Source organism: Anser brachyrhynchus (assembly GCF_964034855.1).
Source record: "Anser brachyrhynchus genome assembly, chromosome: Z".
In the NCBI taxonomy this organism is placed as follows: domain Eukaryota; kingdom Metazoa; phylum Chordata; class Aves; order Anseriformes; family Anatidae; genus Anser; species Anser brachyrhynchus.
Window position 1 is genome coordinate 10,115,819 of NC_137697.1, and position 8,921 is coordinate 10,124,739.

The window sequence follows — 8,921 nt, forward strand, 5'->3', positions numbered from 1 at the left end:
GCAGTAAACTTACAGTGTCCTCATATGCCACTGAGCAAGCTACTTGCTCATCTGGCTTGCCTGCCTCAGAGATGAGGTACTGAAGGATTTGCTGCTGTTTTCCTTTTTCTGTATAGGTCCCCAAGACCTCTAATTTTCACCCACCCCTAATTAGTAAACAAGGCAGTGTCTCTGACCAGTTAAGTCTCCTGTAAGCCTTTCTCCTCTGTGTTCCCATGACCTGTAACTGTTTAAAATAATTGCACAACTTTTTTAAACAGAACTTTTTGTTTTGTTTTGGTTTGGTTTGGTTTCCTCCTGAAGATTGTCATCAAGGAGAAGAGCACAAAATATCAAAATGCCCATGCATCTGTGTCTTGGCTTAACATAACCATTTACTTGCAAGTTTGGCATAAATTTCCCTTCTCTTGTTCTGCTCTGATCTGGAGGAGATGTGCAACCCCCACATAACAAGCTTGGCACCTCTATGCCAGAAATGGGTTAGCTTCTGCCTGCTTCCTCTTCCATTCTTCTCAGCTGGTTTCTTTTAAATAGTGTTGCATCCCCTATGATTGTGGGTTTTGACTTGGAAAAAAATAATCTTGCATGCCTCTGTGATACAGATAGGGGGTTGCTCCTTATTACAGTACTCTATTACACATTCAAGTGCAATAAAGCCAATGCATAAAATATGCTGCAATATGAATGCATACTCCATACCTTCTACTCAACAGTTATTGCTTATGCTTATGCTATTACCCCATAGAAGCTGCAATGTAACCTTCCCCTCTTTCATGACCTTTAAAGCCATATTTCATGCATATATACAGTTTACATGTAAAATCAGGCTCTCTGCTGATGTTAATCTATGTTGTGCTACTGCCTTCTGTGATCCCTCCCAAGTCATACTTTTTGATGATCTGATCCAAACCTCTCGTAAGTGAGAGGTTATCATCATTCTTCAGGTCTTGTGTTCTTTTCTTCCTAGTTTTTTCCCTCAGTTCTGTCCCTGATGTGCTTACTTAGAAAATCTGTATATGTATTTTGCATGGCTAACATGCTATAACTGTCTTGTCTCTCTACTAACTGGAAGAGTGCTGTCTCCTTACATTGCCTTATAGGCTTCAAGACAGTCCAGGGTTTCTGCAGTGTTGTGTGAATTGGTCCTGCCTCTGACATACCTTGGCTCCAGGGTATGCTGCACACACCCTTTGCCCAGCTTGAGAGGTCTTCACTGAATGGTTGCTCATGGCAGCTTTCCATATGGCTTGCACTAACATATCCTTCTCGTAAGAGGTGGGATTTTAGGGCTTCTTTTTTTGTTCTCTTTTTTTTTTTTTGCCTGGTGTGAGAAGGCTAGGCTGGTGAAAAGGCTGTTATTTTCCATATTGCATTACTGATGCTGACTCTAAAGGTGATGATGAGCTGGTGTCATGACAGAGTTGTGTAAGGGGACTGCAATTGCTCTGTGTCACCTGCTAATGTCACCCAAAACTCAAAGCTTCGCTCATCAAATAGAACAAAACCAGCCACAGGGAACTTCCAGGTGAAGTGAGTAGAAGGGATCATTTTGTTTGCTTGAAACTGTAGTAGATAATGAGGCTCAAAATGGATGTTGAAACACAAAAGGACAGTCCTGTTTACTGGTTTTCCAATAACACAAAGTACATTCTTACATTAGGCTTCATTGCACAAACGCTTAACAGACAATTCAAGAACTATTGTGCATTTAATCAATACTAATGACATCCTCCTTAATACGGTTACAGTCATCCGTCTCTGTGCTTGCAGGGATAAAAAGTTTCTCCTGAGGTATTAATGACTGAACAAAAGCAACTTCTGGAGCTATCACATTCTTCTGAAATATTGACATATTTGTCTACTGCCAAAGGTAAGAGAGTGGATGGAAATGGCCTTTCTATGCTCCCAGAGGCTGAGTGCAAAATATTACAGTTAAAAACTCTTGCTAAAATAGACAAATTCTGAAGCTATGTACTGCACCAGTCAATAGAAGCTTAAAAGCATCAGGATTAAAGTGAACATGAGTAGTTTTGGACTGAAAATTATGTGGAGTACAATAAGTAGATCACAAGGAAATTAATTTTGAAAAATCACCTTCATTTAATACAAAGCTTTCCAGATCAACTCATGTCACCACCTATTCATAAGGAATTTGGCAGGCATGTACCAATCCAACTGGTATTTTTTTATACAGCTGAGCAAAACAACCAATATATTTTGATAGTCTAGTCTTTGGTTAACAATACCTGTAGAAATACACGGTTAAATCTTCCTCTTCTTCTTCTTCCCCACCTCTCTCAGAAACCTTTGGGGAACTAAAGTGGGATTTCAGCAAAATTTCAGCACTGTAGCCCTAACCTGTGGTTTTACAGCCAACCCACTCAACATCTGTAAAGCCTCTGAACATGTCCAGAATTGCCTTGCATCTTGACAGGGCAGAGGTGTCTGGCACTACAATAACATCTAATCCCAGCCGCATCTCAGATTTGGCCTCCATCCCACAGAGCTCCCTGCAGGTCCAAACACAGGCAACTTTCACTGATGTGCACTGGTGGGATAAGGCTCCCTACAAAATGTATTGATGGCAGTCTTTTTTTTTTTTCTTTTTTCTTTTTTTTTTTTGGAAGATACCTGCATAAGAGGAAATGCTAATGGTGTCCTCTTCTAATTATTACTCATTAAGATAGTAGTGGAGTAATTAATAGATTCATGTAAGAAGGGATGAAAGGCACTATATTCAACACCTCCTCAGGGTGGAGGTGTTAAAATCCATATCTCTCAGTACAACAGGACAGTTTTCTTGAGAAGTTTTTTAGTAGAAAGCAATTCTAAAGAGCAGCACTTCCAAAAGTATCAACTACAATTCCCCAGAAGCATTATCCAAAACATTTTTATAGTAATCACCCATTTGTAGGGACAACTTTATGTCCCAAGGAACCAGATGAAATGCCTTAAAATAGGCCTTTTCCATTGTTAACTGCTGTCATTGCTCATAGAATGAACTCCAACAAATGTCATAAAAGAAAAATCATATTTCTGTGTGCAGGATGGTAGCTGATAACTGATATTATTCTTTTTGCTCTGCTTTTACTGAATGAATGGTGGTCTTGTTTTCCTTATTGAGGCAGCCATAGTTGCATGGGAAAATGCTTCATCAGTGCTCTGGTATTTTAAACTTGGAGTCAAAAACTTTTCCACCAAAAAACAAAAATTTCTATACGGGAAGACTACCAAGCTGTCTGTTGCCCAAGTAATCTGTGTGTCCCATTGCCACAGTGCTTGTGTGTCTTTTGGGAGAGGATGGTATGAAGTGTACAAGTCAGCAAAGGAGGCCAACAAAAATGTGGAATACATCTCTCATTTTCCTCTGTTGTCTGACTGAACTCCACAAAAACATGGAGTGGTTCAGCATGAAATTCTGCAATTGGACTGCATGAGCTTCCACCTTCTCAATTCCAGTTGCTGCTGTTATATACCTCCTTCATGGCCCATCAAAAATCACAAAGTGTTTTGATAAAATGCATGTAATTTATGGCAATCTCCTCCAAGTCAGAGCTGCTTCTCATCTTTTGAGCATGGTCCAGGAAAGTCATAGAACCACAGAATGGCCGAGGTTGGAAGGGTCCTTAAAGATTATCTAACTCCAACCCCCCTGTTGTAGGCAAGGATGCCATCCACTAGATCAGGTTGGCCAAGGCCCCATCCAGCCTGGCCTTGAATACCTCCTGGGGTGGGGCATCCACAGCTTCTCTGGACAACCTCTTCCAGTGCCTCACTACTCTTACAGAGAAGAATTTCCTCCTAATGTGCTGTTTAAATCTATCCTCTTTTAGTTTAAGACCATTCCCCCTTGTCCTATCATTATGTACCCGAGTAAAAAGTCCTTCTCCATCTTTTTGATAAATACCCTTTAAGTATTGAAAGGCTGCAATGAGGTCTCCCCGAAGCCTTCTCTTCTCCAGGCTGAACATCCCCAGCTCTCTCAGCCTTTCTTCATAGAAGAGGTGCTCCAGCCCTCTGATCATCTTTGTGGCCCTCCTCTGGACTCGCTCTAACAGCCCCACATCCTTCTTGTGCTGGGGGCCCCAGCCCTGGATGCAGCACTCCAAGTGGGGCCTCATGAGGGCAGAGTAGAAGGGGACAATCACTTCTCTCGACCTGCTGGTCACACTTTTTTTGATGGAGCACAGTCAATGAAGCCACAGAAGGAGGCTTGTCCTAGTTTATTGTCAGCACACCACAGAGGTCAGAGAGAAGGAGTTTTGGGCCTTAGGCAGGAGGAAATTTTAAAACATCATTGAAAAATGACATAGTCATTTTAAGTATTTTCTGTAAAGATGCACCTTTGTAGTTTACAGAAGTTATTACTTGAACTTATAGCTTTATCAGCAAGGGAAGAGCTGAACAAAAAGAAAAAAAAAAAAAAAAGATCTGCTAGTGTTGCAGCATTGCTAAAATTTGGACCTGAATTTCCCCAGCAGCCAGACTGTTTTAATGTCATAGTATAATTGAGGTTTTGACATTTATTTTGACAGATCTAGAATCTGGCCTTCATATTTGTAGTACTTGTCCTACTTATTCCAGAGAGACTATATATCATTTTGATCAACACTCCAAGTTGAAGTTCCCCTCAGAGCCAAGAAAATAACATTTACTGAGCCGTAGTCCATCAAATATTTATGAATCATATCACACTAAATAAAAATAGAAAAAGAAACTGTGAGAGAAAATAATGTTTAGATTTATTTCCCTCTGCTTATTTCCAATCTGAAGTGTATTCTTCTGAAGATCTGCTTAAATATGATACGAGTTTTTTCCACACAAAACAAGCCCATTTTAGAATAGTTATAAGACATTGCAGTGTGCAGCATATGGGACATGCAAGGGTAAACTGATGACTAACTCTGTAAGCATTATTTATTAACTTTATTTCATACTATCTCATATCCTCCTGTCGGTTCACTCCCCCTCCTCCTTTTTGTTATAGATGAATGACTGATGCTTTTGCATTCTTTTTTAACCATCAAAATATGTTAATTATTTACGGTAAGGCATCCCAATGAATACAAAACTTGTCCCTTTAATTTTCAGCTTCATTTTGCAGAAGTTTCTTGGCTTAAGAATTGTTTAAAACAGAAGACATGAAATGATCCCCAACACAGAATTTAAAAAAAAAAAAAAAGAGAGAGAGAGAGAGGAGAGAGAGAGAGAGAGAGAAAGAAGAGAGAGAAGGCCAGCACACTTTTCTTCAGAATTTTACAGGGCCAAAATTAGGACAATTGGAGATTATTAACACTGATACTTGGAGCAATCATCTGAAATGCTGTCAGACTCATATATTCTAGTGTTACATGTCCAAATGTACTTTCAAAAGCTGTTTTTTCACAATAAAAAGTTATAGAAAGTAGGAAAGGACAGTGTGTTGATATAAGCTCAAAATAACAGCACTGATTTAAATGTGAATTCTACACGGAAACTCTTGTCACTGTGAGTACCTTTAACTACAGTTACTAGAAAGCTTAGCTTCAAATAGATGTTATAGACCTGAACCTTTAGACAACTTTTTTAAACCAGTATATAGCAGACCTGTGGCCACTGAGAGCACCTGTGTACTCCATATCAGGCCAATGGCTCTGTGAATCTGCTCCCAGTGAAGCACCTTTGTTCTAAAACCTAAAATGTGCTTATTAAAAAAAAAAAATGTCTTTAACATTTTATAACAGAGCACAGCCTTACAACCTTTATTTACAATGGGAAATATTTGGCTTCAGCTCTGGTCTTAGTCTGTAGGAGCCAGTACCCATGACCTACCTGCACACCTGGGTGAGGTGTTGGACACTGGTCAGGCAGAAATACTCATTACCTCTCACTCCCTTTGATGGTGTGCTTCAGTGACCCATGAATTGGTGGTTTAAACTGCCAGAGAAAGAGAAAAGCATGATGCTGGTTGTGAGTCACCCTTCAGCTCCATGACTTGGACAGTCAGGATGAGAAGATACTGGATTGCAGATTGTCCTTGAAGGACTGCAGCAGTATTTTAGCACTTCCATGTGGCTATCTTTTCCGTAATGTTGCAGGGCAATGAAGTAGCCATGGCTTCTTCTACAAAGAGGAACAGCATCTCTTGTTCTGAGAACAACTGAGATCTTTATGTAACCTGAATTTGACAAATGAAGCTTGGGAAGGAAGACTCCATGATTACCCAGGCCAAATGTATGTATTGTTCTGTAGATGCAGTCTGTGCACCTGCCGTTTGTCCCACCCAGGGTAGCACATTGGGTGTGTATAGATAATCCCTTAAAATAATCCCTGAAAAATCAGACTTTTTGCAGATTTTTTTGCACAAGTACTACTTATCATTTTTTCTGTTCTATGGAGTAATCCAAATCCCTTTGTAATCACCAAAGCAGGCTGAAAACTTTATGTCATTTCTAAAAATCACAGTTATCCTAAAGATCCATTTTTGTCTCTTTAGAGTCGATGAGCTAGAGCACAAGAAATTATTTAGATTTAAAAGGAGTATCAACCCTTTGATTTAGAATGACTGATTCTTTTCAGGGTAAGATCCTGTCATGTTTTTCCATTCAAGTTAAGTTAGCATCATGCTACAAAGATGAATAAGGACTGTACCATATCAACTTCCAATAGCATGGTAAGTGGTGCAAGGTAGATTTATATCTCTAAGGTACTAGATGCAACAGAGAAATCAGAAACAGAACTTCTGTGTCTCAAAAAGAGAAGCCAAGGATGGGATTCTGCTGTTTTAAAAACATAATTATCTGCAGATATAACAAAGCCAGGGTAATAGATTAAAAAAATATATGGGGGGGGGGGGGGGGGCGGCGGCAGAACTCTGACCTGAAGAGAATAAAAAATAAGGTCAAGAGAGGTTATGTTTGTATAAAGAATTTTCATGCTGTTCCTTTTAATCCCAGGAGAGAAGTTCCATCCACATTACCTGTTTTGTGGGTATCATCAAATACTGCTCCAGCTGACGAACTAAAGACATAACATTACTGGTCTGATAGTGATAAATCCATAATGCGAAGAGAGGTGAGGTCCTGATTTTGAAAGAAATGTCTTCACCCTTCAAAGCCATTGTGATTTAGGAAGAGGTTATCCTCTCAGTGATCTCCCACAGGGAAAAGTTCCCACACTGTGAAGCTTCCTGACCTGAGGAGGGGACATCCCCGTGAGTTGTTTGCAGACAATGGCCCTGGCAGTAGACCACATCTGTCCCTGATCAGCATACACTAGTCTTCCCCTGACCTGAGTTACCTTCACTCATCTGCAAAGGGACAAGGAAGAGTTCAGCTTTATCTAAGAGCTTTCCAAAACTTCAGTTCATTCTTTTACATGAGTCTGAATCAAATCTGTTCTGAGCTTTCAGGAATGTAAGTGTCATAGTGAATCTTTTTCAAAATGTGCAATATGTCAATTTGCTATCCTACATTTCCTAGTTTCAGAAAGAAACGGGCATAGATATGGTTGAAAACCAACGGAAGCTGTCATGACAATATTTTCAGGCTGGTTAAATACAGGAAATATCAAAAATCTTTGGGAGATTGGGGATGATGTGATTAGCACGTAACTTTAAATTATCAGTAGAATTCAAAGAATGTAGGAAAGACTTTGTTGAGTTTATTGGGGAAAAAAAATCTTTAAACCTCTGGAAATCCTACCTTAGGTTCTCATGAGCTGAATTGCCAGGGCTCTCTGGCAGGAGAGAGTTATTATACGTCTGGGAAGAGCATGTGAAAGTTTCCTACATCCTTCATTAAAAAAAATAAATAAATAAATAAATAAATAAACACTTTCACTTCACTAAATGATTTGTCTGTACAAAGTGATTCAGGCTACTAGATTTCCTCTTTGCATAATCTATTTTATACCAAAACTTTATTAAACCTTACTACTAATATTTTTGACAAATAATTTGGGGAAGTCATAACCATTCATTACACAGCCCCACCTTAAACGGGTACCCTTGGGAAAACGCAATGCCAAGAAACTGGAGCAAATACATATGCCTTTATGTAGCAAAGTTAGTGCTTAGCTGAGTAAAGTCAATTTAAAAAATAAAATAAAATAAAATAAAATAAAATAAAATAAAATAAAATAAAATAAAATAAAATAAACAATAAAAGGATTAACATTTTTATCAGCAGCCTCCAGTGTATTTATAATTCTTCAAATTTCTGGGGTTTTGCAGGTTTGTGCACTGTTCAATCTACTTTCTAGTTTCCTTGTTTTTGGACAATAGTTAATTCCTACTGGAAAAAAAGTACCTCATGATTTCTTTTTCTTTTTTTTTTCCTACTGAAGTACGGACCATGAGTGACAGAGCTCATCTGGTTCTGCAATCACTGCACATCTCTGGTTGTGTTACATCACATGGCTGCATGAATCAGAAGAAATAAGGGGCATTTCTTTCTGTCTGTTTTTTGAATCTTCTCAGATCTCCAGCTCAATAATCCCAAAGCCTTAAACTCATATTCTACAGGTTGTCTGGTGATGTCAGGAGGTTGTCTACAGTCATGTCAGGAGGCATTTCACCTACGGGCACTTGAAGTCACCTGTGGATATATAGTGTCCAGGGAACCGTCAAGCTCCTCTACAGAAAACGGTACAGATATGAAGTGAACATGGGCCAGCTGGCAAGTAGAGTGCACATGCTCTCAAAGCAAAGAGCACAGTGGTACCAAACATTTGTTAACTCAGCTGATTTGTCTCTCCTGCTCCTTTGGCTGTGTAAAGTTTCTTTGTATCTGTGAGATATTAGTGGGACTGTTTGTGTCAGTAAGTGCTCACCACAGTAAGGAAGCATTGCAAAATCTGTTCCCTCCTGGGGAAGGCAGAGAGAAGGGTGTTTGTGTGTGGGGAGCAGAGGGCAGGGAGGGGAAGGGAAGTTACCAGTGGCA

The 8,921-nt window shown here is 39.5% G+C and overlaps 1 long non-coding RNA gene across 1 annotated transcript; it reads left to right on the forward strand.

The window, feature by feature from the left end:
- The first annotated feature begins 1,433 nt into the window (after window positions 1-1,433).
- LOC308186195 lies at window positions 1,434-6,623 on the forward strand. Its single transcript, XR_013943960.1, has 3 exons — window positions 1,434-1,870; window positions 6,078-6,213; window positions 6,559-6,623. It is a non-coding gene; the product is annotated as an uncharacterized lncRNA (long non-coding RNA).
- The last annotated feature ends 2,298 nt before the right edge of the window (window positions 6,624-8,921 follow it).